The sequence below is a fragment of the Anneissia japonica genome, unplaced genomic scaffold, assembly GCF_011630105.1.
Source record: "Anneissia japonica isolate Jap-2015-1 unplaced genomic scaffold, ASM1163010v1 scaffold287917_len653891_cov171, whole genome shotgun sequence".
NCBI lineage: Eukaryota > Metazoa > Echinodermata > Crinoidea > Comatulida > Comatulidae > Anneissia > Anneissia japonica.
The window spans coordinates 345289-353527 of record NW_022747660.1 but is presented as its reverse complement, the minus strand read 5'-3'; the positions used below and the strand labels follow the sequence as shown (position 1 = coordinate 353527).

General features: G+C 35.9%; 1 protein-coding gene across 2 annotated transcripts in view; it reads left to right on the top strand.

The window, feature by feature from the left end:
* LOC117120544 (hyalin-like) overlaps positions 1-8239 on the top strand; it is a 63352-nt gene that overhangs the window by 4185 nt on the left and 50928 nt on the right. The gene's annotated exons all lie outside the window — the stretch shown is intronic.

The window sequence follows — 8239 nt, the reverse complement described above, 5'->3', positions numbered from 1 at the left end:
AGTTCTGGTTAGTATACCTGTGCAATGTGAAGTTACGTCTGCTTTATGTTCTTTTATTCTTGTGGAAAGGGTTCTTGCTGTTTCACCTATATATGTCCTTTCGCAGTTATTGCAGTTGATTGATATACTACTCCTTTTTTTTTCCCCGAATTTTATTTTTACTGTTAAGCGCATTGAGGCTTTAGCATAATGCGCTATATAAGCCAAAATTATTATTATTATTATTATTACTCCTGATTTGTCCTTCTTGATTTTGTCTTTCGGGTGGACTAGTAGATTCCTTAACTTGTTTTGCGTTATGAAATAAGTATTAATGTTGAAGCTAGATAGACACCGTCTTATCCTTTCTGAGATTTTTGGTATATAAGGAATGCCTATATTTACTTTACATTTGTTATTTGGGTCTTTCTTCTATTATATTTTTCCTTCTCTTTAGCTTTCTCCGATCTTTTTTGACTATCTTATCAATTGACCATTTAGGATAATCACAGCCAGTAAGTGCGTGTCTTATCTTTTTTAATTCTGTTTGTCATCGAAAAAGGAAGACAAACACATTGAAATGCAAATAGAAGTCACCAAAAGAGGAAAAAGACATCAAAAAAACATTAGGAAAAAAGTACAAACGTTAAAATAGGCAACAATCAAAATGCATGCATTTAAAAATAGGCAAAAATGCAGAATACGAAAATCCAAAAGGGCACAATCAAAGCAAAGTAAAACAAACTGATGGGCTGTTTTGATATCTTTTAGTTCTGCAAAGAGATGTAAATTTAGTATTGGACCTATTATTATTATATTTACCCTTGGGAAGGGAGCAAGGCGTGAAGTTTAGAATACGGATAAAGAATGTTTTTGGCAAAAGAAACGCAGATGTTATGTCGTCCAACACAAAGTTTATCCAAGTAAAATTCAAATAATGTATCGTCATTATGAATTTATTACCTAAAATAATCTTACAGGCCTTTTGGACCCTCCCAATGCGGGAATCCAATAATTGTGTAAGTCCGCTATTCCACACGGGAACAGCATATTCCAAAATAGGACGAACTGTGCTCATGTAAGCAGCAATAAGGTGTTTAAGGGCTCTTAAAATATATAATTAATTATTTGATTTTTTGACAATATATTCAACATATGAGTCTCAGTTAAGTTTAGCTTAAAGTATAACCCCAAGAACTTTAATAAGTGTCCACATTTCTCAGAACATGCTCATTCACAACAATAGATGAAGGCATAAAGTTCCTTTTGCTAAAACTAATGTCCACAGTACAACATTTCTTAGGGTTAAGCTTCATATTGAAAAAAAAAAATAGAATATACAGTAGAAGAAATTTCAGCATGCCGGTATAGCGAATCCATAAGACTGATTAAACAATAACATGTAGAAAGTTTTCGCTGACTCCCGAACTGCATCGGATCAAGCTTGGTATTCGTTTCCACCAATGTATCTCTTGCCACAAGGTGTCTTGCGATTTTTGCAAAATGGTCAATAAGTGCAATATTATATCGTATATGTCGTATATTATCAAAGGTAGCTGGAAGCTTAGGATCCGTGGTAATAGTAAACATACACATTTAAATTCACTGGGCACCTCGAGCGTATAGTAAGACACATTATTAATACATGATAGAGGTTCGGTCAATTCATATGAAAATGTTTTAATGAACCAAGCAGAAATGATATCTGGACCAGCCTTTCTAGTTTTCAGTTTATTGATGACGCTGACGACATCCCATGGTTAAGTATGTCGAGGTTCAGACGAAGGCAAGAAAACAGGTAGAGACAGTCTGTCTAGCGGTTTAGGTTCTTTACCTATGCTGCTAAAGTGAGTACAAACAGCGTTATCAGTCTCCGTGTGATTGTTGCAATTAGGAACATTGACCAGATATAATTGCTTTTTGAATTATACGATTGATCTTGTTTCTTAGTTGACGCCAAAGTTGTTCATGATTTTTTTTACGAATGCTTTTTTGCTTCTTGACAATAAGTGCTTAATTTGCGAAGGCATCCTCGGTTTGTCAGTAGGATGACGCTTAACAACACGTTTTGGGAAATATTGTAATTGATTGCATATTTTTCTCATTATATACTTCTTTTTTCCACTCAAAATCAACAAGTTACTGACCATATGCGCGTATGTTACTGTCAGGCATAGGACGCACTATATGTTTCCTTATAAAGTTGGATTGCTTAACATCTACTTTGGGCTTAAAGAGAACGCAATTGTGATCCGACAGTCCAATGGGAGGCAAAATGTCAGGGCGCTGATATTTTGCAGATATATTGGTAAGGATCTTGTCCAAAATCGAACTGCCACGTGTAGGTTTGTTGACCACTAGTTTAATTGAAATAGATAGAACACAATTCAGATGGAGGTGGTTGAAATTGCCAACTATACAAATACCATTACCGGGCTGTTCGGACAAAATACTATCAATGGTAGAGCTCAAATGATCATGAAGTTTTTTCAGCAACTGGGTTATTGGGCGGATAGTAAATTACACATACCACGATATTGGTGACAAATCTGGGCAAGCGGAGAGGTCTCACACTGACCCACTGAGCTTCAATATCATCTGGTACAATAATGTTGGTGAGAACCTTGCATTTAATGCTGTCCTTAACATACAGGGCCACACCTCCACCACGTTTGTCGATTCTAGGCCTGGAAAAATACAATACCCGTCAATGTTCAAAAGTTCAGCAGGTAAGTTAGCAGAAAACCAAGATTCAGCGATTTCAGCAACGTCGACATTATTAGATTCCAACACAACACTTTCATTCGTTCAGTTTGTTATTTAGCGATCTGTCGGGTTACAGAAGAAAACGGAGGCAGTAGATCATGACATCCACGACTAGCATTATAATTACAAACAATGTTGATCAAATTACCAGGTATGCAACCTTTGCCATTGGGGTTTGTAACTGTACTTGCTGACTCTAACTTGTTCCGTCAACCCCACAACCACGGGTTTTAGTGCCAGCTATTCCTATAGGGTTCAGGTATTGAAACAAAAAACTGGATGGCTTGTGTTTTGTATTACAAACAAAAGGCTCGGTAATTAATAATCTGAGCAGCAAACGGTAGGCAAAATGAATCAGGCTCTGTCAAGGTTGCAAGTGAGATCGATAGGCCTAGCTTTTAACAAAGGCAAAAACCAAACAAAAGCACACAAACCAAGACGAAAATTGACGATTCTATTCCTTCCAGTCAATAGATTACGACTTACTGAGAGAATTATCGTGCTGCCTTTTGAAGTTGGACCATATACATATTTTAAATTGTTCTAAAATGATTTTATATTATGTTGGTCAAAAGCGTCCTAAAGAACTTCAGCCTTTTTGGGCCACCAATCGTCCTTCACACGGAGGTGCTTTTGGGAAACAAGTAGCTTGCTTCAAACACAGGTCTTATGTGCAACATGCATGCGATGCGAGATGGTTTCGTCACTCTCATAAAACAAGTCTTGGTGCTTACGGCTGACGAATTCATGTACAGAAAAGGATGATTTATGAAAAGCATCATGGAACTGCTTCAAAAAGGTTCATATCGTTATTAATGAAGAAGACAGATTAAATACTCCTATAGGAGACGGAAAAATTACCTTCGTACCTCTTATTTTTATTTACCGTATTTCTTAAAAAAAGTTCCTACTTAGTTAAAATTAGTTTTGGTACATTGTTTGATGGCCATTTATTCATGAGTTGGGGGTATTTTGAGGCCGAAGGCTGCAAGACATGCTTTCAATTTAGTTATGTCACCAACTACTGGCTTTGCTTCATTCCATGGTCGTCATCCAATAGAATGGGATGATCCCATCACAAGTCTTTTCTTCTCCAACCGTTAAACGTCCTTTTGGTTTTGGTCTGGAGGCGTCATCCTGTCCATATACCTAAGATGTTGTCGTCATCTGGTATTTCGACCGCCGCGTTTCCCAAGCCTTTCTTAGCATGGCAGTCTGGTCGCAGTAGGTTTATTTTTTGTATTACCCTTCTGTTAGACATCGCCACGTTTACCTGATATGGCTTGGTAACAGTTACCAGGGAGCACTGGATGAAAGTAAGGTTGGCTTTGGTGGTTACGATTTGAACTAATGAGCTCCCAATGCACCCCATCATTTATTCATTTCAATTTTAATTTATTTGATTGGATGCTGAATATATATTTGATATGTGATCGCCTAACAGGCAGACACCTAATTTGAAGCTCTTAATCTTAAGTTAATTTCTTCAATTACATCTTGAAGTTTGGATAAGAATCAGTATCATACTAAAATTTAATTATCCTGGAACCTGGAGGACAGTTTTTTATTACCTATCTTCCATTCTTGGCCGTGTAACAGTCGTTGAAACTTTCACCATATTTACCAAGATGGAGTAAGCAGCCATTTTGGATTTCAGGCTACAAACTAAAGCTGGATTATACAGTTGAGTGAACACACATGTATGCACTCTCTCATCACTGAGTGACTGAATGAGATTTTTTATAGGCACACACTTGCATTTGGGGTTCTTGATTCTAGGTTATAACTTCTTCACTTGCTTGAAGTTTGGGTAAGAACTGCTATGATATTGAAATAAAACTACCATGGAACCTGGAAGACAGCTTTTTATCACCTGATTTCCTAGTTTGGCCGTGTAACACTCATTGAAAGTTTCACCATACTAGCTGTACTGGATTAAGCTGCCACTTTTTCTTTTTTTTTTATCTTTTGTGCTTGTAGCCCGGCCCGGGATCTTATGTTGCAGTAATCATTCTTCAGTTACTGTACTTTAATTGGAACATTTTTACTTTTACAATTACAAACTATACTGATGTTAGTTGTGATAAATCACATGCTAAGAAACTGGTACATCATCGATTTTTGAGAGGTAGAATCCAGTATTTTTCAAATTCAGTTGCAACAATTCAAACTGAACTTTTAATTAGTGGGGATGTTCAAGCTAATCCAGGTCCTCGATGTTTAAAAAAAATAAACAGGGATTCTGATCAACATTTAAAACCAGAGTTATGCAACAATAGAGATGAATTGTTTAATTTGAAGCCAGTGAGGCTAATTAGACTGCCGGATAATTTATGGTCAAACATTTACTTACTTGGAATAACGAAAAAATGTCATCGGGGACTCCACCTGCATATGTGTTTTTTAGTTCTCCTCGGAAGACAGGAAGTGGAGGTGGAATTGCAGTAATAGCAAAGCGTGAACTGAAGCTATATATGAAAGGGGTTTGTAGCTTTGTAACATTTAAACATGTTCACCTTGCCAGCAAACTGTCCTCCTTACAGCTTTTTGCTGTCTACCGTCCTCCACCATCTTCAAGCAATGGATTTACTATTTCACAATTCATGAGTGAATTTGAAACCTTCTTAACAAACCTGTCAGTGCTACAGGGAACATTACTCGTTGCTGGAGATTTTAACTTCCATGTGGATACCCCTGACATAGCAAATGTTAATACATTCTTAAGAGCAACAGCGGCTGCTAGCTTGAAGCAACATGTCTCTGAACCTACCCATATCCATGGACATACTCTGGATTTAGTGTTCACAAGAGATGATACGTCTGTGATTAAGAAATGACAACACATGTCAGATCATTTTGTTGTGCATGTACAAGTTGACATGCTATTCCCAAAACTAGAGAAAATTTATCAAGTGTCACGTGATTTTAAGTCAATAGATAAGGAAGGGTTTTTGAAGGAGTTGCAGGAACTTATTGAGACGTACGTGCACCATGGGGATGTTCACTCGGCATTCCAGTGGTACAATAACTCACTGCGCGATCTTCTTGACAGATTTGCTTCACCATCTGTGAAGAAAAGGCAAGTACGTCGAAGGATGCCCTGGTACAACGCTGATGTTCACCTTGCTCGTCGTGAGAAACGTCAGGCTGAGCGTAAATGGAGAAGAATTTACTTAGATACTGACTATCAACATTTCTTGGTGAAGCAACGGGAAGTTACAAGTTTAATATGTCGTACAAAGATTGCATACTTCAAGAACCTGTCTGATACTCATGAGATAAAGGATATTTATAGGGTGTTAGATACTTTGTTACATAGAAAACAACCTTCTCTTCCTGTATATAATTTATTGATAACATTGTTTAACAATTTCTCCACTTTTTTTTTGGATAAAATACATAGAATTCGGAGAGATTTATGTAATGACCATTTCAATGCAGTTTATGATCCATGTGAGAGAGATTTACAATATTGTAAATCACTGTCCAGTTTTCACTTAATAAGTGAAGATGAATTGTTAAAAATTATGCTTGCTTAACCTAGTAAGTTATGTTGTTTAAACCCTGTTCCTACCTGGTTTCTCAAACAAAATATTAATACAATGCTTCCTCTTGTTACATATACTGTTAATGCTTCATTGGCTACAGGTTTGTTCCCATCTGCAGCAAGAACTGCAGTTATTAGACCGTTGTTGAAGAAATACAATCTTGATAAAAATTGTCTTAGTAATTACAGGCCTGTTTCTAATCTTAGTTTTCTAGGAAAACTGATTGAAAAAGTTGTTTGTAGTCAACTCACAAATCATATGACCGAAAATAAGTAATGGGATGTTAATCAATCCGCCTATCGACCATATCATAGCACTGAAAGTGCTTTAATTAAGGTGAAAAATGATATCATGCTTTTATTAGACAAGGGTCATATTGTTCTATTGTTATCATTAAATTTATCATCAGCATTTGATACGATAAATAGGGAAATCTTGATGAAACGATTGTCCACGAGGTTAGGAGTTCGAGATGTAGCATTAAAGTGGTTTCGTTCATACCTTGAAACTTGGAAAACTTGTGTAGAAATAAATGGCACACAATCAGAGATAGAGATTACCACAGGGATCGGTATTTGGGCCTATAGGTTACACTATTTACACTTTGCCAGTTGCAGATATTGCCAGATTCTATGGTGTCTCGTATCATGCATTTGCTGATGATACACAGCTTTATTTATCATTTCATCATAGGAAAGCAGATGATTTGAATATGGTACTGCAAACATTGTCTTCGTGCATTGGAGACATAAAAGCTTGGATGTTAAAAAATAAACTTAAACTTAATGAAGATAAAACGGAATTTTTAGCCATTGGTTCACCAAATAATCTACAGAAGTTGGGTATCGTTCTTAATATTGGGTCAACTGAAATATCACCGTACACATCTATAAAAAAAATCTTGGTGTTTATCTTGATTGTAATATGTCAATGTCAAATCAAATTGAAAATATTTGTAAATCTGCACGATTTCAATTGAAAAATGTATCACGGATTAGAAAGTACATTACTAAAGACGCATGTAACCATGAAGTGAGACGTCATGTACTCTCTAGACTAGATTATTGTAATAGTCTCCTTACAGGGGTTACTCAGTAAGTAAATTTATTTAAAATTCTTTTATTTGTGTTTAAATTTTTCAATGATCAAGCACCAATATACTTCAGTAGTTGTTTAAAAGTTCATCATACGTTACGACCAAATCTTCGCTATGAATCAGACCCTTTTCGCCTTTCATGCCCCTTAGTTCATAGCAGATCAGGTGATCGTTCCTTTAGTGTAACTGCGGCCATAGAATGGAATAAACTCCCTACGGTTATTAAAACAACAAATAATGTTGAATCTTTTAAAATACTACTGAAAAAACATCTTTTTTCAAAATTAACTTGAGCTTATTGCTTCAAATCATTATTCAACTCTGTAAACGCTATGATATAGTTTTCTATGAATAGCGTATCTAAATACCAAATACTACTAAATACTATTACATCATCAAATTTACAATTGTAAATTCGATAAAATAAAATACAATACAATTCAATTTAAACGAAATAAAATTTTTATTAAAATTATCAGATACGAAGGTAATATTAAACTACAATAAAACGTAAACGTAACTACAAACAAGTAAAACGAAAAACGCTAAAATGGGGGGGGGGATGAATTAAAACGTATGAGAAAAGAAAAATTATAAGAACCACGGCATGTCATGTTGCTTATCATCAAGTTTAAACCAAGCGGAGTTAGAGCAATTGACAACCCTTCAACATCAGTTGTCTAACCATACCCTAAGATAATTCGCAGAGCACGCTTTTGTACCTGCTCTAACTGGTTAGACTGGAATTTGTTTATACCACCGTGTATAAGAGACAGGTCGTACAAAGATTGCATACTTCAAGAACCTGTCTGATACTCATGAGATAAAGGATATTTATAGGGTGTTAGAT